Raw genomic sequence first — 26,466 nt, 5'->3', positions numbered from 1 at the left:
AAAGTCAGTGACAGGACTGGTAGAGACAATATAAGGTGAAGAAAATCCAAACATTGCAGAGTGAATAAATATGGCACCAGCAGCTGACCTTCTATAGTATATTTTCACTTGCTCATGAGAAGTTATAGAACAGATGGCCTGTTACCACCCCATTTATTCACTGCAGGATTTGATGTTAGCATTATGTTCTCACTAAAATTCATGTTTTGTCAGGAATCCTTCAAAGATTGTGATGTTCTCAGGGCAGCCTAAGCCACTGTGGGACCCCTCCCCACCTGAGGAAGAGTGAGTTTTACTGAAGATTAAGACTGTCAACTCACTGCCTCAGACTGTCCACATCACGAACTTTAAGACTCTGCCAGTCTTCACCTTGGCTTGGAGGTAACAGTGAGCCCAGTTCTCAAGTTCCACAGAGATGTCTCTGTAGAATCCAGTCCCTCTCACTAGAGGCTCAGAAATTAAGTTTGCTGCCTCCCAAGAGACAGCGTACACAAAATCGCCCATTAGGCGAGCTAAGGACTCGCCTCTCTACTTCAATAAATAGCACTGAGATTGTTAAAAACCCACTTATTCTTAGTTTCACTATAAACCAAGAACAGTTTTAAAATACTAAGTAGTGGTAGCAGAAACAGACAACGGTTACAAAGTAAAACCCACTTTCTAGTGGATAAACACTTGATTCTAGAAGGCTATTTCATTGCCTAAAACAGTTTCTCACCCACAGCAAGTTGTCAGCAGCTCCTGCCCTTCAGACCAAGAGGATCCACCATTCACAGGCTCAGAGGGTGCTGTTCCCTATGTCCCAGAAGGGATGGAGAAGATAAGAGGGAGCAAAAAAACCAAGTCCATTATCTTTATATCAAGAGTCAGGAAGACTTCCTGAGGGTGCAGAGCCTCTCTCCCCTGGGTGCTTATTACATTGTTTCCTCTGTCACTTGTTAGCTGGATTGCTTTGTTTAACTTACTCTACCTGTTATCAAGCCCATCAGACATGTAAATCCTTTGTCTAGGGCAGACTAGCATTTTGGAGGCAGTGCATGAATCATTTTAACAACTTCTTTCCAGCACACATACCTAATTTGTTATACATACAAACTTACACGTACATGACAATGATATTCGTGATCAGCATGTCACCAGCCTTAGTAGGATACCTTACTCAATACACTTTTGGTGTACAATATTATTGTACACAATTGATTCTGTAGCTTATTCTTTGGGGGTTCATACACCATGTTCTCCTTCTGGGATGTCTGGACACTGCCACAATCCTAATTTCCCTGGTGTATTTAAGATGCTGCTGCTTCTGACTGTAAAGTTCCCTTGAGTTTTGGGGCCCACTGCCCCGGCAGGCTATGAACTCAATGACATCTACTTCTTCAATAGACCAAGAAGAATTAAGTAATTTTGCTAAAGCTCTGTCAGTCAACAAAAGCTGACTGATAGATGACCAGTTGTCTGTTTTACAATGGTCAATGGTCATCTGTTTTACAGCTACCACTTGTTTCCAGCTGGTTATAGCAACCTTATTCCCCCATCTTCATTTGTGGCTCATTTCTGCTCTGCTACCGTGACTTTTCCTTAAGACAAAACAAGTCACTTTCTTTGGCCTTAACATCTTATATGAAACCACCTTTTTTTGGACACAACCACTGCTCAGACTTTGATTAATGCCTTTGTGACCTCATGGATCACAGCCAGCCAGGCCATGCTGGCAGACTGCCTGGAATGCTGCGGCAGTCTGTAGGCTGCAGCTGGTTTTCCCTTCTCCTTTCCAATTGCAGAGAACGCCAGGACACATCCAGTTTATACTGACTGCTGGTAGCATTGGAGTTGCAGATACTCTGTCAAGAGAAGATCAATCATTCCATAAATCAAAAAAGAACAAAGGAGGTGAAAACCCCCAAGGTCATGCTATAAAGTGGCAGTTTATACAAGTGCTATAAGCCAACAAAGTCTACTTTGGACATCTTTTTATACTCCAAAGCCCCAAGGAGCACAGAGACTAACACTAGGTACTACAGCACTCTATAAATATCTACTAGATGAAAATAAAGCACAGCTGCAGCTTTGGCAGAGACCTGGCTTTCTTGTGAGACAAGTTCTCTTCACCTCCTTTGCTGGGCTGGGATTCTGGCCACCCTACATTTTAAAATTAATCCACGTGGCCAGCCTGCCTTCTTCATGGCTCCTAGCTGTATCTCTTCCTTAATGGTGTGTGATGAGTAATTCTGGAGGATGAGTTTCTACCTGTGATTTTCGACACTCCTCTTCATCTTCCACATTTGGTTTCACTTCCAGTCACGTGCAACATCTTTGTAGCCAGCGCTGCACACGTTGTGCCTCTCCTGAGGCATGCTGCACGGCACTGGTTCCAGAATCCACGCATGAAGGAAGCATATCCCCCTTCCCCGGCTCCTGAATTAAAATAACCTCATGGGTTAGAGTTGAAGAAATACACCCCCACACACTATTCTCTCTCCTTTCTGAGCCTTGGTATTGCTAGTCAAAGGAACATGAGAGCAAAGTAAAGCAAGACACTGCTGTAAGTGAGCTAAATATAAATGAATGAAATGCAGCATCTGCCAGGTCAGAAGTTGTTGTCCATTAGCTTTTCCTCCCTCCCCTCTGAATAAAGGATCGCTTTCAGAAGCCCCCCTAAAATGTCCTAATGGGTGTTCGTAGCAGTTGGTCAAAGAGGGAACAAGATGAGGAACAGCCACATGATTTTTTAAAATGCTCTTTTTCTGGACCAAAAAGGCTACATTCCACTTATTCTGCTTTAGAAACACTACGGCACAATCTTAATGAGGCTTAATGTAGGAGGAAATAGCTGTCCTAAAAATAACGTGGAACCGGTGAAGTAATGACATTATTAGCAAACTCCAGAGTTGAGGGATTTTAAACACTTTTGACTAGACATTTACTTTTAGTACAAGATGTATCCCGGAGATCTATTATACTTGTCAGCCAAAGCTGGGGTTATAGAAGAATTAAAGTGAAGCCCAGTGATGCTTCCTGTAATCAGGTTTTTGCATCATCTGCATAGATCAGTTTCTGACTCAGATCTCCATGAGTTCTGCTTCAAAAGGAAATGGGCCTCCCCTATGGACCCATGCTACAGTTTAAACTTCATTACAGAACAAGTCTGGGGTGAAGGTGAGGACAGTGGAATGGAGGTTAGATGGACTCAAGGAGCCCCCGCCAGGGAAGAGCTAAATTTGTAACAGAACACATCTTCTGAAGCCCCTGGCATGCCCCTTCCCCATTGATTTTAGAATGGAGGCTAAGAGGAGCCATCTTTCCAGATGCTTTCCTTAACGTACCTCCCCCTTCTCATCAAAAACAAAACAGAACGGGCAAGCTCTTAAATGGCATACGTAGCTCCAGTCTTTTCAAAATGCACCTCCAACAGGATCCCCTGCCTGGCTCCCTGCCTCAAATCAGTGATTTGCTAAGAAAGTTTCCCAGACTGTAAAAGCCACAATATGTTGCTGCCTGGGTCACTGCTTTTTTGGGGGGAGAAGAGGGGGATAAGCAGGCCAGAAAATGCACAAGCTACCCATTTTTGTTACTTAATAGAAAATGACTGGGCCTTCTGATTTAGCCTGGTTTAAAGTCAGGAGTAACTTGCCTGGGGCTAGCAGAATCTCACTGGTGGAAAACTGGTCTGAGTAAAAACAGGCCCTTCAGCTTTTCTGTGGCAACAGACATGTTTTGTTCAAGTAACCTGGGTGCTTCCAACGCTCTAAATATTACTTTTCCCTCCCATTTTAATATTCTGCCTCAGAGGCCCATCATAACCAGATGTGTCTCATTCCAGGACTTCACAGGTATCAGACTGTGCTAAAAACACCCATAGGACCCCAAGCACATGGGCCTCTTTGGACAGAAACTGAGACCTGCATGACTTGCATGCACTTGCCCAGTGCCAGCAGTCCGAGGACATGAAATGTCAACTGTATTGCACCCATACAACTCTCACCTGGGTAACAAACATGGTGGCAGTGGTGGGTTGCAGAGAAAAACTGAATTTTTAGTTTAAAATTCCGTTGGGCCTCCACAACTTTCCTCCAGAGCAATACGAGAGAAACGCCAGCTTTACTGACCACAGGCCAAATGGAGAGAAGGCCCAGATGTGTTAAACACACACTGCAACCCCCCTACCCAGTCCTGCCACCATCATAGCCCCTCTGCACACTCCCACAGAATGGCAATACCCATAGTGATCCTTCACTTGGAACCAGTTAACATTCACTCATCTTTCTCATCTCTCCTTCGCCATTACAGATACACTCAAGTCTCCAGTAGAGCTCAGACATGTCCAGTAAACCCATGAGTACTCGGTGAAGAACTCCTACGTGGTGGATAAAGCCAAGGATCAGTACAAGAGGAAACAACCTTGGCTCTGAAGAGGATGCACAGGGAAACACAGGGCATATGCAGATCTACCTTGGCCTGAAGTTACCTAATGTAAGTGAGGTAGTGCTGTGTAACAGTCTGAACAAGGAGATGGACTTCTGGGTTCCAGCGCCATCTGTCTGACTCACTGAGCAACCCTGAGCAAGTTGCTTTGTGTCACTTAAGCAGCTGAGAAATGGAAATAATAAACAGCAGTTACTGTACCTGCTGGGGGCACTAGGGGGTTTAATTTAGGTGTCAGGCTCCAAGACCCTCACATGAAAGTCATTATACAAGCATTACAGAGCAAATTATATGTGGGTTCCTAGAAAATTCTTGGAGGCTGTTGGGTTCACAAGCAGCCTGTGAGGAACTGGCAGCACACTCCTACTGTTGGTGCAATCAAGTACATAAGCCCTTATTTTTCTTAATTACTCCTGATATTTCACCCATCATGCTGTCAGCTTCCTCCAAGAACAGCAATAAATAGTGCTTCTCATCTTGTGTCCTTAGGGGATGCTTGCTATTTACTCCTGTGATGGGCAAGACATCGTGACTAATTAGGAAAAATGGTGGCCTACTTGCACCCAAACAGAAAACAGTCAGTTTCCTCATTCAGAGGGAGACTGTCAGTCTTCTCTGATGATTCAGTGATGGTTTCCCGGGCACCAGCCACTTGCAAACGTAAAGTGCCTTTGTTTCTCCTCTGAAAACAACGTACCAAGGGATAAGCTGGGTGAAGTAATTTTCTTGGACTACTTTCTGCTGGTGAGAGAAGCTTTTGAGCTACACACAGGGGCAGCTCCAGGCACCAGCGCAGCAAGTGTGTGCCTGAGGCAGCGAGCCACGGGGGGCGGCCTGCTGGTTGCTGAAAAAGGCGGCAGTCAGGCAGCCTCCTTCAGTGTTTCTGCAGGAGGTCCGCCGGTCCCATGGCTTGGGCGGTGGACACGCCAAAGGCATGGGACCAGCGGACCTCCCGCAAAAATGCTGCAGAATCCATGTTAGCGGCAGACTGCCCACAGGTGTGCCACCGAAGGCTGCCTGACTGCCATGCTTGGGGCAGCTAAAAAAATAGAGCCACCCCTGGCTACACAGAGATCCCCCTCTAGTCTGGGAAAGGTACCCCAAGTGTCACAGCTAACTGCAAGGTGGAACAGATTGTTTAGCGTAAATAGCTAGCGCACATCCTAGGGGACCATTCAAAATAGAGCAGCCTGTTAACACCTCTGCAGTCATAGGACAAAGAAGGGGTTAGTGGGTTACACATTGTAATAAGCCCTAAATTCATAGCTTAAATTAATACCTCTGGTCGACACTAAAAATCAGACTGAAAAGAGACTAGAATGTAGAAGATTTCCATCCTCCCCATCTTAATAGTCACATTGGGCCTAGTTTAACATAGAACAAAGGAGTGGGTGGGCAGAGAAGATACAGTCGAGTTTACATCAGCATACACTCCTCCTGCCACCTCCTCTGCCACACATGCTGTGATCATGGAGATGTAATCTAGGGTCAGCATTTAAATGGGCAACTGCTTCAGGATTTGTAAATGCTTCCAATTAAAAAGGAAACAAAATTAATCTAGAAGTTGCTTCCATCAGAGGAAAACATATGCAGTGTTTTTCTGGCTCCTGGTGCCCTCTGAGAAAAGATGGGTGTTGAGTAAAAAGGAAATAGAAAACATGCAAATGTCAACCAGCACTAATGATTTATAACCTACCCCCCGAATGGCTCTATCGATGCACAAAAAGCCTGCAGAACCAATGCAGTTTACTAGGGCACCAGGGTGGGGAGATGGGGAAGCGGGGTTCCTTTGTTCCTCAGATTATGGAGACAGCACTCTTGTTACCAAGTGGTTAGGGTTTTGTTGAAACCCGTTCCCACTGACATGCAATTGAGGTTGGGCAGAGCAGAAACCTTTTGTCTGAAAACTAATGAGGACAAAAAACCTCCCATTGTTATGGTCATGCCAGCGCATTGCCTGGGATTTTTGCAATCTATTGTGCACTGTCACATTGGGTGAAAGTTATTTGTTTGCAAATTCTCCCTCTGGGCACCAGCCCATTCTAAATAAGCTGTCTGACTAACCAGGGCAGACAGTAAAACAAGAGAAAAAGGGGATGGGGGAACCTCCTGTTTGATAAATTGATGCCAAATGGAGATTTGGCAAGTTTCAGAACCTGGAATTAAAAAACCAAACCAAGCCACAGAAAAACCATACAGAACACAGCCACACAAGCTCACGTGTAGCAGGTTAGTACAGCTGGAGTGGTGCTGTCTCCAGTCCACTGCATTAGCTGGTGGAACACTAACAGACTTGAATACCTGGAAGCATGCCAGACATTATTGGGAGAACAAACTTTCTGCACGAGTGGCTCATGGATCTAGGCGCTCTGATGCATGCCAGGGCTGCCTGCATTTCCTGTGTTCCCACCCATCCTGCTTTTGGGCTTGTGCCTAATCAATGGTGTTGATGGTACAGGGAGCACAGAACAGCATGAGAGTGAATAGATTCTTTTCAGGGCTGCAAACAGAGGGGGTGAGATAGCTGGGTGAGCAGATGAAGATTAGGAGCACCAATGATGGCATAAGGACCAGGAACTGCTGTTTCGTGAATGGCTTTGCCTCTTCAAGAGCAACTGGAAAGGATCATCATGACTACTGAGCCCATAAAACATTTACAAACCAGATATGCACTCAGTTTGCACATAATGTCACAGATGGCTGTTGTGTAAATTGGGCTTTGGCTTGCTCAAGAACCCATACAACTTTGTCACAATTGCACTATGTCTCAAGATGATCATGTGTCATGGAGGTTTTGCCTTGTAAAATTAGAGTTATGGTTTCAGTGGCTGGAATGCAACACATGCCTGGGAGCTAAAGAACTGAGCAGTTCTGAGCCCCAACTCACATCCCCACTTGGACTAGGACACTGGGCTGAGATGCAGCAGGATCCACAGCTGAATTTTCAAAGCATCTCCATTGCATGTGTAATGATGCTACAATGAGAGGTCAGCAAGGATTTGAACCTGGGACCTTCCATCACCAAAGCTAAAGGAGTAACTCCTAACAGCAGGAGGCTTATCTATGTGCACCAGCCATCAGAGGGACACAGTTTGCCCTCGAAAACAAACGTGCCTAGAGGGCTTCAAGGCTTCCCAGCTCCACACCAGCTTTCATCTAAGATCTCACATCTTCCCTTTCCCTCTTGGCCCACGAAGGCCCGGTTTCATCTCCCTTCCCCTCTCCTGTGCACCTCTCCAAGCATGGAACTACTGCCCTGTATGCCAGAGGGCTTCCTCCACTGCTTATGCAAATGCCTGTGAACACCAAGCTGTGGCAGTCAGCCTTCCGCAACCCAGCATCCCATACAACAAGGAAGAGAGAGAAAGAAAAGAATACTGAGCTAACACCTTCCTCTGGGTCCCAGGGGAGTCTCCTCCTCCTGTGTCTGCCTCTTATGCCCTGGTTGACCCTGCAGCAAGCTCCAGGCAACCTGACTTCAACACCTGTGTGGTGCACACTACAGGAACCAGGCCTCAAATTGCAGTTCTCAGGTTTAAGACTCCATTTTGCCTTGCTCAGCATCACACATAGCTGGTGCTTAAAGTAAAACAAGCTGGTTTTTCAGACCGGTACCCTTTGGTGGAGCTGGTTAAAGACAACAAAAAGTGGGGACAATTTCTGTTTTAGGAAGGGGAAAAAATACTTAGAAAAATCTGTCCCCTCCATCCTCCACAGAGACCCCGCTCAGTTCAGTACAGCTGGACGGAATGCCTGGTTTGGAGATATGGTTTCATACAGTAGCCCAGTAAATTAAATTAAAGCTATTTACTCTGCATTTACAGGCTCACAAATAAATCTCAGGAAGCATTTTACTGAGTGAGGTGGGGAAAAATGTGTTTTCTGGGCCAGATATAACAAACAAGAGCAAAAACCTTCTCATGATTACTTATTAGCGAGGGGGAAAGGGAGCTGTGAATCAGCCTAGCTGGAATAATGCTACAAGGAGTGGCGGAATGCGACACTTTTCCCTTCTCATTTGCAGGTAACAAGGATCAACAAAATGGTCTTTTTTTATGCAAGGAAAAAGCTCTCCTGAGTGTGTCTCTGGCTGATATTTGCAGCATTGCCTTCATTTTAACTGAGCGCCATGGGTCACTGGAACCCGTTCAAGTTATAGCAGCATGATCATCCCAGTCTGTATTTGTGTTTAAGTGGCTGATTGGGTTCTGTTTGGCCTGCCTTCTGCAATGTAGCAAGGTGCATTAGTAGGGAAATCAATAGCCCTTTACAATGTGAAATTTACTGGCAGACCCGGGGCGGGGTCAAGATAAGGGATATAGTAACAGCAGAGAAAACAGAGCAAAATTGACACAGGGAAGCAGGTGGAAGGGGAGTGAGTGTCCTTTGCCGAAGCAGCCAGCTGCCCTTATTTAGAAAGACATTATTCCACAGCCATGATCCAATACACTACGCCTTACAGTACGGCATACTGGGGCCAGATTTTTCATGGTATTAAGGTGCCTAAGTTACATGGATGTCAACTGGAAGTAGGTATCTTTAAAAATCCAGCCATAGGGGTTGGAGGAAAGCCTCTTTGGGCTAGGCATTGCCCAGAGTATTACCAGCCCCAAGAATTCAGAGACAGGCTCTCCTCCCCCAAATCACAAGATTGGCTTAATCATGAGGGTTTTTAAACACACATTTTGGTTTATTTACATTTTTGAGCCTTAAGTTGGGTCATACTTTCCACGTTGTCTCCACAGTTGTCAAGGGCTGGGAATGTCTGTCCCCCACCCCCCAGCAAATCTGCCTGCTCTACTTAGTTTGTAAGCTTTTGGGGGCAGCAGTAGTGTTGAAATTTAACTGAGTCCCTCAGTATTTGATGGTGTTGAAGCCTCAGATCCTGGAGTTGCAAAATCTCAAGTTGTGTGTTCGCAACTCCAGGATCTGAGGCTTCAACACCATCAAATACTGAGGGGCTCAAACAGTTGAATTTCAACACTACTGCTGCCCCCAAAAGCTTACAAACTAAGTAGAGCAGGCAGACACAGGAGCACTGGCAGCCTTTTTGGCACCCTAGGCAGCGGAAGGTCCCGCCCCCAAAATGGCACCCCCAACAGAGAATGAACATCCGGCCGCCACAGTCACTGCCCCCAAATGTTAGCACCCTAGGCTACCGCCTAGGTCACCTAATGGGTTGCACTGGCTCTGGGCAGACAAAGAGCAGGGAAAAAGGGACAGTGCAGAGAGTTATAGGTTTGCCAACTTGATGGAGTTTATTTTAATTCTTGGGGCAGCTGTTAGGAGGGGGTTAGAGGGAAGCAGATGAGGTGAAGAAGTTTGAGGGAGAAGATGGGAGCCAACAGCCAATCAGTCCTGAGTCAAAGTTGTAACAAGAGTCATAACATTCAGTGCCCAAGGGTCCCCACTGACTTCAATTTCTCTGGGCCACTGGAGTTTCACTTGTCCCCAAGGCCACATGGAGGCACTGCATGGGTCCCTGTGACCCCAGAAGGGCGAAGGGGTCACCCTGCACAGTTGGGGTTCAGAGGCCACTGAAAGGAAAAGTTCCTTCTTATCCCTCCACCCTTGATGTTGCAACCCTGATAAGATGGGCTCCTTGTGTCCGAGTTAGTGCTACTGCAGCAAGGATTACTACAACCATGTTGCTACAGTAATATTTTGATACAGACATGTCCCTTGACATGTCCTGTAGGAGAGGTGTGCGTGCACATTTTGACTACCACTCTGTGTTAAAGGGGCAGAGAATGGAATAGCAGGGAAGCCCAACAGGTCAGGAATGAAGTGAACTGCAGAGCTTCCAGGGGGGCCCAATGTGCTAAAATAGAAGTGGTGCTGCAAGCCTGTTTTAAGAGATTTCATAGAATCATCGAAATGTAGGGCTGGAAGGGACCTTAAAAAAAAATCAAGTCCAGCCTCCTGGTCTGAGGCAGGACCAAGTAAACCTGGACCATCCCTGACAGTTGTTTGTCCAGCCTGTTCTTAAAAGCCTCCAGTGACGGAGATTCCACAACCTCCCTTGGAAGCCTATTCTAGGTCTTACCTTCCCTTATTTCTTAACATCTAACCTAAATCTCCCTTGCTGCAGATTAAGCCCATTACTTCTTGTCCTGCCTTCAGTGGTTAGAGAACAATTGCTCACTCCTCTTTATAGCAGCCCTTAACATATTTGAAGATTTCAGATAAGTCTTTTCTCAAGGCTAATTATGTCTCTTAGCCTTTCCTCATAGGTCAGGTTTTATAAACCTTTTATCACTGTGTTTCTCTCCTCAGACTCTAATTTGTCCATCTGTCCTAAAGTGGGGCAGCCAGAATTGGACACAATCCTCCAGCTGGAGGTCTCACCAGTGCTGCATAGAGTGGGACAAATAACCTCCTGTGTCTAACATACAACATTCCTGTAAATATACCCTGAAATGACACTAGCCTTTTCTGCAACTGCAACCCTTTGTTTACTCAGATTCCATCTGTAGTCCACTATAACCCCCAAATCCTTTTCAGCAGTACCACCATCAAGCAAGTTATTCCTTATTTTGCAGCTGTACATTTGATTATTTCTTCCTAAGTGAAATTCTCTGCACTTCTCTTTATTGAATTTCATCTTGATGGTATCAGACCAAATACTTCAATATGTCAACATTTTGAAGTCTAATGCTGTCCCCCAATATGCTTGCAACCCTCCTAGTTTGGCATCATCTACACACTGTCAGTATCCTCTTTACTCCATTATCCAAGTCATTAACAAAAATATTGACTAGTACCATAGCCAGGACTGACTCTTGGGGGCCTGGACTCGATACACCCTCCCAGTTTGTCAGCAAACCATTGACGACTACTTTTTGAATAGAGTTTTTCAACCAGTTGTGCACCCACCTCACTAATTTCACCTAGATTAGATTTCCCTAGTTTGCTCATGAGAATGTTGTGTGGGACTATGTCAAAAGCCTTTTAAAAAGCTCAGCTCAGACGAAGCATCTCGTATTTGGCAAAAACCCAGCTTTTAAACCCAATTTTCCAGATGGGCTCCCTTAAACAGGAGATCAGATGGCTCCCTGCAAGGTCCCAACAAGCCACCATCTCGGACAGGATTAGAACTTGGGGTCTACTTGTCATCTAGATCCTTACTCCTACCATTAGACCATATTGCAGGAGAATGTAGGAAGCTACCACCTGAAGTCAGTGTAGAGCTTATTGTTTTGCAAATCCAAATATGGACACTGAATCAATACAGTATGTACCAAAAGTCATTTGTTCCCTTTTTAATTCAAACTCCAGCTCCTAGGCTTCAGGCATTTATATTTTGGAAGAGGGCAGCTGCTGGTTAAAATAAGCAATAAGCAGCTCATTATATTCAAGGTTAAGTCTTATTAAAAATCATTCAGTTTTTGGCACAACTACCCCTTATGAAAAACACCACTACAGTAGGCAGATAGACTGTATGAAGTTATTACAAAAGGTTCCCAAAAATCATAGTTGACAGGAGCCCATCCTCTGCCAGGCCCCCATCCTCTGCCAGGCCCCTCACTAGTTAGGGTAAGGACCAAATGTGGATCCCAGATGTTTTTCAAAGATTTCCTCCTTGATGGTATGTGGATATAAAAAGTTTCCTTAATAGCATAGCTTTGTTTGAGATCTCTTGATCATTCCTCAAATCCCAGAGGTAAGGTTAGTTTCCATCTTCCAATGATGCTGATCAAAGCTATTCCTGCAAGCAAAATTCTGGTAGATATTTGTCCCAGCTCTGCACTGGTCCATCTGGCACACAACAGCAGCAGCACTTCAAGTACAATCTCCCAGTGCTGGGTAAACATTAGACCAGTCTAATGCCAGCCCTGTGTATTAGCAGATGAGCAAAGCAGGATGAGATCATACTTGAGTGCCGCATTTTAGGCACCTGGTAAATTACCTGATTTTCAAGGCACTGAGCAAATCCCACTTAAATCAATGGAAGTTTTGGATACTCAGCACCTCTGAACATCAGCAGTCATTTAGGTGCTCAACTTTAGGCAAGTCAGACTGGAAAACTGGTTTAGCCTGGGCAATTTGTCCAAAAGTAACACGATCAACAAGCAAGAATAGAATCCAGGGGTCTCATCTCCCAGTCTCTGCTAGTTAGGCCGGAGCCTTTGACAGCACCCTGTCCACCAGGCTCAATATCACCAACACAAATAGGAACAGCCCAGTATCTTTCTCCTGTAGTGGCTAGCACCAGCTGCTTCCAAGGACAGTGCAAACAACCCTTCAGTAGGCAGGTGTGGGACAATCTGGTCTCAAAGTTTTCATCCTGATCCCTAACAGTTCGAGATTGGTTTCAGCCCTGAAGCAGGAGGGTTTATATCCCTTCTCATTCTTTTTGTTAGCACTTGCATTCCAAATCTTCATTCAGTAGACTCAGAGCCCTCTATACTTGCACCATGAACTGTCAAAACATAACCGCCCCCTCTCCATTTTCCTTTGCACTTTAAAAAAGGTCGCATTATTGTGCAAAGTGTTTCAGATGCCATGTTTTGCAACAATGGGTTTCTGCTTGTGTCTCACCCTCTGGTTTACACAGATGTCTACAAATCATTTGTGTGTGAAGCTGTGTAATTAATCATGATGCAGCAGGTCTTATCTGGTCTACTCACAAACATGCACAGTGAAATGTCACCACTTTCAACACACCACTCCTTTGAAGCACAGAGACTGTGTGGGGCATATGCAGGGAGTCCTCATCTAGCTGTGGATATTGGTTAATCAGTATGGCATCTGCAGCAAGGCAGAGATTTTATTTGGTGATAATCAGGCTCCAGTAGCTGTGTCTTCAGGCCATAGTTGTGCAGTTTAAGTTTGGCTGCTGCTGCCAGGCCAGGGGTCTGAACAGCAAGCCTGACTAAACAAATGGGAGGACCTGCCATGGCTCAAAGTGCATCAGAAGGGAGCTCGGAAGTTTCCTGTCCATTCTACAGCAGGAGCAAAATTTCAGGGCAAAACTGAGAATTAGCAAGTTTCAGTTGAAAAGCAAGAGGTGGCAAGGAAAAGACTGGAGGTGGGGATGGAAGGAAGCTCCTGCACTCTGGCCCAAAATAGTCCAGAACTGTTGACTTTCAGGGTGAGCTACAGGACCTATTGATTTTCATGAGGGGGCAGAGATGGCGATATACCCCAACATACAGGGGTGCTAGCATTTGATTACAAACTGCTGCTTGGTAGAATGAGCTGGACTGGAAAGACTGGACCATGTATATAGGTTTGTAGCTGTACGATAAGTGAAAGGGCACTCACAGCCCATGCATGGGTTGCTTTATTTTTCTAAGGGTAAAGAAAACCAACTTGTGAAAGAATATAAAGGAGAGAAGAATTTACTGTTTTTATTTCCTCCTGTGCCACAGTGCCCAGCTCAGCCCTGTCCCATCTTGTCCTCCAGGAACGACCCAGAATCCCACTTCCCAGCTCAGCCCTGTTCTGCAGTACCGTAAGGTTCTCATTTCCCTTCGTAGTCTCTCCACCTCAGGAAGACACTTGCCACAACCAGATTCCCTGGGTAAGCATCTTCCCTAGATGACTCAGTGCACAGTGGCATTAAAAGACTTGGTAAGCAATGCCCTAATTTTAGGCTGTCTTCTTTAACTCTTCGGGATGGGGAGGGGGATTGGGGTGAGAGCTGGAGCCTGTCCTAAACCCTGCTTCACTTGTTTGGCTTCTATTCAATCAGCCACCACTAGTTCATTTACTTGTCATGACTCCTGTCTGTCAATCAGGCACCCCATGTGCAAAGCAAACAGAACAGCTGTGCAGCAAAGTGATCCACATCTCCTAGGGGTGAGCCATGAGCTACGAGTACTGCTCTATCAGTGCTGTAAGCCTTGCTTTCCAAGCTCTGGACTTGGCACCATGACTCTCCTGAGTCCGTGCTTGGACTTGTTCCTGGAGTCATTCCTCAACTCCAATTCCTCCCTTAGGGTGGAATCAGCAATATGCCTAGTCTCTCACCTTTTGTTGAAAAAAAGTTTTACCAAAACTTTTACACCAGATCTAACAAAAGCCAAGTTTGGAACCTGTGTTGATTCTCATAGGCCAAATTCAGAACCTGACAACTCCATTAAAGTCAATTATTTTGCCCCAATGATCCCAGAGGTTTCAGTTCTGGTGCTTAATGGAACCCTCACCTCCCCAAGGGAGTTAACCTCCCAAACAAGTTAGAGCACAAAAGCATCCTTCCTCATCTCAAACCTGTTGATCTATGGTAATTATCAGCTGTTTATTAGGACAATGGATCAGAGGTAGAGAGTGGGGAGAGAATTCCTTAAAGTCCGTACCTCTCCTCCTCCCATACCCACCTTTTCAGCCTCAACATCAAAGGGAGATGTTTGGTGCAAGAGCACAAAGAAACATGATCCACATCAGTAACAATTTGAGTTCTCTCTTTTTAATAAGACCCATTGTGCAAATGAACACTATAATAAAGAGTACGTAAGACAAAGACTTTCCTTTGCAAACAGGAGATGAAAGTGCAGGGATCACATGAACACAGAGAAAGCAAGTCTAGTGCTGCTTTTCCAATTATTGCGCACTCACTGCTCTATTTTGTTGACCTCACTCATTTCCATCAGATTTCAGCACAGTCTTTACCCGTTATGAATCAAAACCAGAAGGGCTTGGATCTTGCTGCAAAGAAACCCTTTGATAAGCTTGTTACACATGCTAGACAGATGTGGTTTGCAGGGTGCTTTTCTTGGAATGGTATTACAAATGGATGCCACCACCCTAGAAAGTAGCAGGATTTACCAGGCAGCACTGTGGGTTGCGCTGGGGGAAGAGAGGGAGAGGTTCAGTGGAGTCAGAGTTTTACTCCTTGCAGTAAACTGTTGTCACTACAACCAGAGGGAGAATCGAGAGAATAGGGAAGGTAATATTTGACATGGGAGATTATATTTAATAGAATCCCTGTTTTAAGTGCCTTTAATGGAAGCATTGAGGAAGCAGGATGACTGATCTAATCTATCTCCCCAGACACACAGGAGGGGGAATAGAACACACAAGATGTAGGCTGCTGAACAATCTACTATTGTAGTCTTAATAATATCCCATATTACAGCCATCATCCAGGAATGAAATGCATGGCTGCTGAGCAGGCTGATGCAGTGCCCCTTTGGTTTAGGGATGCATTTGATATAGGTTTGTGCCTTGAGCAACCAAGAGCCGCAGCATTAACCCAGTTCTGAATCTGTTACCTGAGAGTGTCTCCACTTACTCCCATGCGAGCAAAATCAAAGCTCTAGGTACACAGCAGCTGTGTGTCCTACCCTCTATCAGCTGGGTCTCCACGCACTTCTTCCTCTGCTAAACCAACAGAACAAAGTGGGTCCAATTCTGTTATGAATACCACAGCAAGGCTCCTCCAGGCCTGCTCTGTACCCATAGCCCATATTAGACTTGGTCCTTTCAATTCAGGGAGAAAGGCTCCATTTAGGATGAATAGCTATAGCCCTGCAGGTCAGATCTCAATTTAAGCTTAACAGGTATTAGCTGAAAGCATGAATGAAAAATCCTGAAAAGAATCCCTTTGGAAGGCTATAGAGCTACACTAGCAACAACAAAACCCAACACAATTCGAGTTGCAGTTTAAAAGAAAGCCACTCCCTGCTAGTTGAGAGGTGCCAAGAAACAAGGGTTTGAGGTTGCAACAGCTCAGCTGAAAGAAGGCATCTCCATCAGCACAGGGCCCTATAATATTCTCCTGGTGGCCAGATCAGTGCTGACAGAAAAATCCCTCCTACTAACTGAGCAGCACCATTCCCTGAAACATCCTGGATTCTCCTTGGAGGTCTCTGATCCAAACATTTATCAGGCCTGACTGCTTCAGCTTGTCACTGAAGAGATCACAGCCTGAGGTAGAATGGCTGCAGGCCATATTATTCCTGCTATAAGGACAGCTAGGGGCTTGTACTTCACTGTTATATGTATACACTTCTTAAAAGCATTTGAAGTCAACCAAACCCCTCCTGAAGTTAGAAAAGTTAAGTTCACCTCCTCAAACCCTTTTCTCTCTCAGATCCCCTGCTGATGCCTCTGCATTCCAAGGTTTCAGCCAGAGCCAGAAGAGCAAAAATACCACAATAAAGTTTGTAAACACCATGTGTGCAGCCTAATTACACACAGAGATGGGTTTCAGAGAGTTTGGATAAGCAGTATCTAAACTGGGCTTTTCTGCTTTGAACACTGAGGGGCTCTTCTAGCCACAGTATCTGACACACAAACCACAGGTTAACAAAATACATAATGGAATATAACCTTCAGGATTAAATTTATTGGTACCAATAGTGACACAGAAAAGGCAACAGGGATAAGCACATGGGCAGGGAGAAGGAGAATCAACTACCTAAAAAGTTGACGTAATAACTAAATAAATTTGTGCTTCTCAGTCATTAAGGTCAAAGGTACATCATGATCTAGGTCTGACCTCCTGCACATCGGAGGCCACAGAACCTCACCCACCCACTTCTGTAACAGCTCCTCACCTCTGGCTGAGTTACTGAAGTCCTAAAATCATGTTTTCAAGACTTCAAGTTACAGAGCATCCACCATTTACACCACTTTAAAACTCCAAGTGACCCATGCCTCATGCTACAGAGGAAACTCCCCAGGGTCTCTGCCTGACCTCCTAGCAACAGCAGTTACTGTCAGGGGCGGCTCTAGAAATTACGCCGCCCCAAGCAGGGCGACGCGCTCGCCGCCCTTCCCCGGTCCCGCGGCCGGGGCAGAAGTGTCTGCGGCGGTTGCGCTGGTTCCGCGGCTCCGGTGGAGCATCCGCAGGTATGCCTGCAGGAGCTCCGTCCGAGCCATGGGACCAGCGCACCCGCCGTAGTCATGCCTGCGGGAGCTCAAGCGGAGCCGCGGGAAGAGGGGATCCTCCGCAGTCATGCCTGCGGCAGGTCCGCTTGTCCCGGGGCTCCGGTGGATCTCCCGCAGGCATGACCGCGGAAGGTCCGCCGAAGCCAAATGCCACCCTGCCGGGACAATGCCGCCCCACGCGCCTGCTTGGCGCGCTGGGGTCTGGAGCCAGCCCTGGTTACTGTCAACCAAAAACAACTACTTCCAGAGTATCTTGTTTAAAAATATTCAGAAACAGTTGGAAGGCATTTGAGATTATATATTTCATCAGAACTGCTCAAACCAAGGCATTGTCTAGGAGCTAGGCAAGGATCAGCCTTACTTTGAAGGTGGGGAAGCTAAGTGCAGAGAGATGAAGTGATTTGCCCAAAGTCACTCAAGAAGCCAGAGTCAGAGGCAAGTATAGAACCCAGATCTGCCCATCCAAATGTTTGTACTTTAAATAAGCACAAGGCCATCCTTCAGTGCAAGGCACTGAACTGGGAATCAAGAGATGCAGACTCAATTCCAGGGTTTGCCACAGACTTCCTCTGACCTTTGGTGACTCACCCTCTCTCTCTGCTCCAGTTCCTGCATCTGTAGAATGGGAAGACTTGCTTTCTCCCACCCTTTGTCTTTTCTAGTTAGATTATAAGCTCTTTGGTTCAAGGTCTATCCCTTACTCTTTGCCACGTGCTACACTGGGGCCAGGAGGTGCTACTGCCACACAACACCATCACCACCTGCTGACAATTAGAGTAATGTGGCCCATTCAGGTCTCCAGTTCAAAGTGATCCACAATTTTCAAGTTATTCAAGACTTGTGCCAGCTGGACTTAAAGGCCTGGTTCCTTCCAGCAAACTCCTTTAGTGCTAGCCTCGTCATAGTCCTGGCCCATGCTCTCTGCCCTCTTGGTGCAAGAGCCTTCCTGTCATCTGAAACTGCTTCCCTATATCTTAGATCACTATTCTTTATTGGCTCTTACCCCCCCCCATTGCTGTATCATCAGCATACCTTCCAGTACTGCATTGAACAATGTGACTAACATCTCATGCATGATTTGGTGTCTATCCTCTCTCTAAAACAAATAAAACGGGAGGACTGTGTTAGTGAAGAGTGTTTTAATAGGTTACCTCAAACCCACATATCCATGCTGCTCTTTTTATGTCTGAGAAGGTAGGTCAAAAAAGTGCACCTTACACATGAAGTGGAAGGTGCTGAAACAAGAGATGGTCCTTCATTCTTGTGAGAATTTGTTCCAGTCTCAGACCAGGCCCTGAAAAGCTTTGTCTCCTCTGCAGACACCTTCTCTCAGATCTCTGCTCTTCAACTTTTTAGCCTCCACTTCTTGATTGTCCTATTTTTAGTTCTATCCAACAGTTGTACACACACGACCAAGTAAAGCTGCATTTTATTTCTATGGGAACATAGATGTTGGCCAACAGACCTTATCAGTGAGGAAATCCAGACCCTACAGCATTGGTGAAAACTGCACGCAAATGCCCCCTAATAACTGGAAAAATTTGTTTCTGCAGTTCTGTGCACAGAAGCACATGAGCATTCTGGAATGTTTTCTTGATCCCTTAGGTTTGTTTCAAGAAACCTCAGGTTTCAGGGCTGGATCAATTTATCAGAATTCATGACCTGCAGCCAAGCTGACAGAGTTTAGGAAGTTGTGTATTTGACTGTTGCCTCCCCTCAAACACTTTTTCAAGGAATAGCTGGGTCTTAGTTAGCTAATGCTAAAATTTGCTGCTCAGCACAAAGTATCCCTTAGATGTATTCTGAGTAGCTTGTTCTAATAAACCTGAGCACCAATTGAATGGATGCATACATGACTGCTCTGGATGGATTTTGCAAGCAGTGCTGTGTATAATTTGTACAGCTGGCTTGATTCAGAGAGGACAAACAGTGGCACTCCTTTCTCTTATGACCTGTGTTTCAATACCCTTGAGCCTTACATTACATTGGCATAATTAGTTTAATACTAACCAATCCAAGCCTACAACTTAATGGTCATGAGTGGCCATGCAGAACTTCACATCAGCTGTAAGAAGACAGCAGGGACAGCTCAGTGGTTTGAGCATTAGCCTGCTAAACACAGGGTTGAGAGTTCAATCCTTCATTGGGGCAAAAATCTGTCTGGGGATTGGGTCTGCTTTGAGCAGGGGGTTGGACTAGATGACCTCCTGAGGTCCCTTCCAACCCTCATTCTATGAGCCCTCCCACTCCAAAAGTGCTGGCCACTGCCCTACAAGATAAAAGGAAAATCTCTGCTAGCAGTAATTGGGTCAGTACAGAGCAGCACCACCACCACACACATTCAGAGTTCAATTAAAACTTTAAAAAAGCTTGGAACAGCAATTACGAACATCTATGTCTAGACAGAACCATTCATAGACCAAAACGCCCATGACAACACAACGTTCTATGGTAATAGCCCAAACCTACAGCCTTCAGTAGGGTTTTTAAACCATTTAACTAGAATACCCATACCTCATTTTTATTACACACATCACTCAAATTCATAGATCAAGGGGTCAGAAGGAAGCATTATATAGACGGTCAAACGAGATGATCTAACAGGCCGTAGAATTTCATTCCATTCCTCCTGTATTGGGACATCTACACACAGACCTACGTAACTGGTTCACATATACACACCCACATATACAAAAAATTAGGTCAGGAACAACTTTTCCAAGCATAACTTTTTTCTAGTCATATCATAATGAATCCACAACAATGCCTAGGTCCTTTTGGGGAGTAAGAGGTACACAGGAGTACGTAGGGGTCTTGATGGAAAGAACACCAGAAATTCCCTACCGTGTTCAACACCGTAAAACAAAGCAAAAAGTTTCTGCTTGTCAGACTCAGAGACCATACGTAGTAAGACAGGATTGTATTATTTCTACTATACTGCAACAGAGCTAAACAGAAAGCTATAATAAACTACCCTCACTATGTCCCTTAGCACAGCCAACAGAGCAAAAACAGAACAGAAGAAGTGTGCTGAGACTGTCCTGGGCTTATGATGGAGAGCTGGACTCTAGGAGGCAGGGACCCTGGACCTCTGAATCATCCACTACTTTCCATAATGGTAGATTTGTGGTTCTCTCTTCCTCAATTGGGGATAATTAGATGTGTCTGGCTAAAGCATCCACAAAACACGGTGAATTTTAGCACTGGTGGGCTTTGGAAATCTATAGCTAGAGAAGAGCCCAAGATGGATGTATAAGATCAGCGTAAATGCACCCACTGTCTTGGTTAGATAAAGCTAGCTGATAGGCTTCTTGCAGAAAGCCTAAGCTGGTAGAGTTCTCTCCACCTCTCCTTCAGTAGAGGCAAGAGTCATGGACCCTCATGAACTTGTGATTACTGTTGTGTATGAAAGGGTTAATTCTGCCATTACCACACCTCTCCTGGGTGGACTGGAGGCTATAAAAAAGTGATTAATAGAAGACCTACTGCAAACAGACTTGCACAACCCTTCCGTCAAATTTAGATATGAATTTCCTTCAGCCACCAATATTTATGCCATGGAGTTACACTGAAAGTGAATTTTAGGCTTGTAAAAAGTTAAAATTCACTTGGGAGCATTCATGAGAGAAACATGGTTCTCTCAAACTGTGGGACAGACAATGGAACCTTCATGACCAATTATGTCAGCTTGCAAGATGATTAGGGCCCTACCAAATTCACAGTCATGAAAAATGCATCACAGACCATGAAATCTAGTGTCCCACTGTGAAATCTGTTCTTGTGTGCTGTACCCCATACGATACAGATTTCACAGGGGAGACCAGTGTTTGGGGGTCTGACCCAAAAGGGAATTGCAGAGGGTCACAAGGTTATTTAGGGGGGTCACAGTATTGCCACCCTTACTTTTGCACTACTTCGGAGCTGGGTGGGTGGAAAGCTGTGGCTGTTGGCCAGGCACCCAGCTGTGAAGGCACTGCCCTGCAAGCAGCAGCTCAGAAGTCAAGGTGGCAATATACCATGCCACCCTTACTCCTGCACTTCTGTCAGAGCTGGGTGGCCACAGAGTGGCAGCTGCTGAATGAGGGCCCAGCTCTGCAGGCAGCAGCACTGAAGCAATATCATACCAGGCCATCCTTCCTTCTGTGCTGCTGCTGATGGCAGCTCTGCCTTCAGAGCCGGGCTCCCAGCCAGCAGCCGCCACTCTCCAGCTACTCAATTCTGAAGGCAACACCACCACCACTAGCAGAAGTAAGGGTAGCCATAACGCAACCCCCCCACAACTCCTTTTTGGGTCAGGACCCCTACAATTACACTGACATTTCAGATTTAAGTAGCTCAAATCATGACATTTACAATTTTTAAAATTGTATGGCCGTGAAATTGACCAAAAAGGGACTGAATTTGGTAGGACCCTAAAGATGAAGCACTGCACGACATTCGGTGAACAAGGTTCGTGAAAGACAGCTCATACGATTCCAGGTAACAGTTCTGAGAAAATACCAAGCTGCTTGCAGACATGTCAAATGGGAAGGAAAATTTGTCAAATTATTCATTAAGGGTGAGATTTTCAAGACAGTTTTAATGGTTTTAAGGGTTCCAAATTTCAATGCAAGTTGGTGCCTAACATTTAGGCTCCTTTGAAAACCCCAGCCTCAATTATCTCATCTCTGTGCAACAGTTGTTCCTGGATAAGCTCAGCAGGAGAGTTCTGCTCCTTTAGGTCACCAGGTAGAGACCCCCAAACATTTGGAGTTGGAAGTCAGCTCCACATGCAATGTGGTGTTTGTGCAGTTACTGAATGTCTGCAGTGTACATCTAGTACGCAAGTCATCCTAAAGCCTTGAAGATAGTCTTTTGGCTCCTCCTACCCCATTATACTCACGAGAGGCATGTGAATCATTGATATCCAACTCTGAAAGCTAGGCTATCCCTGCAAGATTAAGCCAAAACTTTGGAACTCATCTTCCACACCTCAATTGTCAAGAAACAACCTTGCATTCTGCAAACCCACTCCAATCTTTCCTGCTCAGGATACACATTTGTGGTAGTGCCTGAAGAGTCCTTGTTCAGCCTTTTTAATATCTGAGCAAAGCAATCAAATCAGTTACAATCTAATATAGGCTGGATCACTTTCCAGTCCCAAGGATGGAAGTTTATTAGTCTGTGGCCCATATCAGCTATTGTGCTGTGTTAAATTTATTGGTGCTATCTCACCTCATTAAATACTTAATTAGACCTGACAAGACAGAAAAAACAGGACTTCTTTTAAAACCTAAAGGAAGCTGGCATTTGTGTGTCCCAAGTCAGCTTTAGTGCAACAGCCTGCACTCTAAGAAAAGGACAGAGCATAGAATGAAACCAAATATTACACAGACAGCACAGTTAACCCACTAACTTCCTGGAAGGTCCTGCTTCAAAAAAAGCAACATTCACTGTTTCTCGAAAGCTCATCAGTTTGACTTAAATCTTCTAGAAGAAACTTATGTCCATCATTCCATCCCATTCTACTGCCCACACCAAAGAGCAGGTTGGGAGAGGAGGAGAGGAGATGGAGGGAGGGACAGGCCACATGCTGTCTATTCAACGCGACATGGACTTCTGCTACAGATACCCTAACAGCATCCCAATGCCTGCATGCCATTAGAGCTGCATTTGTACCAGGTTTCAGAGAGGATAGTCTGAGGGAAGTTCATCCAAGCATTACTGCTCTACACTCTTCATCTGCAATCACACACCCATTTTACCAGAGCTGCTCTATACTTTCTTTACAGAAAATCAGTGTCCTCAGAGCACCTTGCTAACAAGTTGGGCACAGGGCCAGCTGCAAGACAGTGAGTATGGTGACACTTTATATTCTGAGTGTTCCAAATACATAATACTGCACTTAATTTTGATTTAGTGGGACAGCTACAGTATAGTGGCTGCAGGAGACCATTATCCTGTGACAGTGTTCTGTTCCACTGATGTTATCGCTTCATTAATTAAATTTCAATTGACTATTAATTGCAATAGATATTTATTATGGACAGAATCAGTTACAAAGTAATTATAGGTCAATGGCATGCTTTATTCATCAGTTAATATTTATATTTAGATATATACACATACAGTTGGTATTATATATACACACACACAAACTATAAAATTAGATTCTATATGTATAGTGCAAATGAAAGTCCTGTGGCACCTTGTAGACTAATAACGTATTGGAGCATAAGCTTTCGTGGGTGGATACCCAACTGACGAAGTGAGTTCACCTACGAAAGCTTATGCTCCAATACATCTGTTAGTCTATTAAGGTGCCATAGGACTCAGTCTGGGTCGGTAAAAAGCAACAAACACTGCTACCCCTCTGATATATTGAGAATATACACCTTACCAGTGAGGATTTTCAAAGGGAGTAATCATCTCTGGCTAAGATTTTCAAAACTCCTCAAGTTATGATCCTACATTCATATTTAGGCACCTATGTAAGCAGCCTGATTTACAGAAGAGTTGAGTCCTCACAGCCATCAAGGGAAACTGCAAGTGCTCAACCCTTCATGTTTGCAAATAGAGATTATTGGATGAAAGGTGCCAAGGATCAGCTAGTCATTTAGCCACTTCAGAATTATTATATATGGAGGGAAATATCATTGAAAGAAGTCATAAAGCTGCCCCACCATAAACACTCTCCCCATCTGAATTAGAACTTGGAGCAGATCCAAAACACTTAGAAACCAATAAATAGACTCCTATTGACTCCAATGGGCTTTGGATTAGGCTCTTGGCTTCTAAAGTTGTGCATAATTAATGGTGGGTGGTTTCCTTCCCTGGCCAATATATCAAGGACATTTGCCAACTGTCTATACCAGCCACGGGAACACCTCCACTTTTAAGAGAAGCATGAACTAGGAAGCCTGCACAACAATGCTCTACTCACCTGCCAGCCAGCCACCCACCTATACATCCTCCTTCCATCATATTTAGATGGCCTATTACCATAGTCCTTGAGCACCTTGCTGTTTTAATGGTTTGGCCCTCACCACCCACCTGAGGTGTACTAATGGGGGAGTAAGTCATAGAGGGCCCATCTAACTGCATCTGTAAGTGAACCGCCCAGCCACGGGGCAACACAGGTGCTAGCAGGACTTGTGTTGAGGCTTGGGTTGGAGCTGGGGCTCTCAAGCCTGTGCTTCCAGGTCCCAGCTCTAGCCCGAGACAACACCCACACACCTATTTAGCACACTAGCATCGGTCTGTGGACCTGGGTTGGGAGGCTCACTTCCAGCTGCAGGGTAGAAATACCCAGAGACCAACCACACTACTCCCGAGGGAACATGGGAAGTTTGCAATCCAGCAGGGGATTTAACTTGGGTCCTTGCAAGTCCCAGGCTAGTGGTCAGGGCACTACACCCATCCTTCTGCTGTTCTTATTTCTACTATATTAAAACAAGTAGAAGGCTTCAGGAACAGAGATATTTCCCCCTGCCAACAAAGACCCATCCCAAATGTTAGACACGTCGACCGTCTCGCTTTGTTATGGCTCCCAGCAAAACATACTGTCATGGAAGATACCACAGTTTTAAAAAAAGAGTTGAACAAAGTGTCTTCAACCACCCACTGCAGATGTCTGTCACATTTGTCTTTTTTTAAAAACAGGCTTGATTTCTAAATTAACCAGCCATCCCCCATGTAAATATCAGTTACATTATACAGGGTCACACAAGTTTGATTCTAGTAAACCTCAACTGTACCTTAAAATGACCTGAGGCTAATAGACCCCAAGTCTGCATTAAGGATGGGATAACTGCTTTGAGGATATAAGAACCAACTGAACTTTTGCTGCAATAGCTGAATGCTACTGTAAGACAGTGAGCTAAAAAAGAATATAGTCTCCTTCTAGTTTTCCATGCTGTTTCTGTAGTGCCTGATTCACACTGGATCTACAGCAGCCAGCTACAGGCATTTGTGTAGCAAATTGATTTTTTACGGTGTGGGGTTGCTAGCCCCATGCCCAACCCTCCTCCTTTACCCTGACTTGGGACAGGCAGATGGCCCCAAAGGACTGCTCTGGTGGAGTTCGCCAGCTACAGGACTCAGTCCTTAAAGCCTGAGTTTGCAGAGAACTCAGGTCTCACAACTGGAGCCAGATTTTTTTTTAAACAAGCTCAGCTCTCATTTGCACAAATTAAGTGACTAGATTCTGTTCCACACCCAAACTACAGGGACTGTCTTGAAAAATCTGTCCTTAGGTGTCAAAGTGTCACTGGGGAACTGAGCACTTTTGAAAATCTGACCCCGTTGTGAGTAAGGAGCATTTGACAACTGGGGCTCTGTACACTTTTGATAATGTGGACATGAGCTCACACTGTTCAGATCCAAAACACCTGGCTCTGGGTCTTAATTTTGCTGGTTATGCTCATTTCTGTAAAGAGGTAAAGTATTAGAAAATAAATACATTTGATAATCAAAGAGCTGAGCACCCCTTGCCCTCCGATTCTGACCCCACAACTGTCTCCATTGTGAGCAAACCCCCTACCCAACCTCCATCCCCAGCATGTTATGTTCTCTCTTCTGGCTGAGAACCTCCAGTGCAGTTAGTCTGACTAGTGCACTCCATTCATATTAACAAGGGTGTGATCCATCATGTTTATCAACAGCATCCTGTTCAAAAGCAGCAGCTGAATGTTATGGTGATGGGTGCTTTAAGCATACTTAATGGAGAGTTCAGAGTCTTTCTTGGATGACAGATTCTGAAGCAGATGTCAAGCCAGCTAGACTTCCAAGAGTCAAGTTGTTCCTTCAGCACTGTGACTGTCTGGGTATCACTCACAGTGATTAAGGAGCTGGGAGGCCAGTCATAAAATCACAGATGGAACTGATACATCAAGGTGTCATTTTCACAGAGCCATTTGCTGCAACTAAACACTGAGGATTTGAGAAACATCAAACAAAACAAAGAGGCCCACCACGAAACCAGTTCCTTCTTGTGTAAGATTGCTGCCCTGTTACAGAAGAAATTTTCTTTTAACACCACCTTGGTGAGCTTCTGTCTCATGAATTGGCTTTTTTTTTAAAAAAACAGATAAAAAACTTACACTATGTCTAGAGGAATTTTGTTGGGCAAAAAGCGACTGTTGGGGAAATAAGACACCTTGGTACAGTTAATCTCTGCTCTGCATGTGTCTCCTGAATCATATCTGCTTAGCCAACTGACAAGAA

The 26,466-nt window shown here is 45.0% G+C and overlaps 1 long non-coding RNA gene across 1 annotated transcript in view; it reads right to left on the bottom strand.

Annotated features, from left to right (window-relative positions):
- Positions 1-801: 801 nt before the first annotated feature.
- LOC120375678 overlaps positions 802-26,466 on the bottom strand; it is a 55,607-nt gene continuing 29,942 nt past the window's right edge. Inside the window, exons 2-3 of the long non-coding RNA XR_005586681.1 lie at positions 2,251-2,418; positions 802-1,844 (exon numbers count right to left, since the gene is read on the bottom strand). This is a non-coding gene — a long non-coding RNA (uncharacterized LOC120375678). The remainder of the gene's footprint in view (positions 1,845-2,250; positions 2,419-26,466) is intronic.

This window comes from Mauremys reevesii, linkage group 12 (genome assembly GCF_016161935.1).
Source record: "Mauremys reevesii isolate NIE-2019 linkage group 12, ASM1616193v1, whole genome shotgun sequence".
Lineage (NCBI taxonomy): Eukaryota > Metazoa > Chordata > Testudines > Geoemydidae > Mauremys > Mauremys reevesii.
The sequence above is the reverse complement of the archived record's forward strand: the minus strand, read 5'-3'. Positions and strand labels throughout refer to the sequence as shown.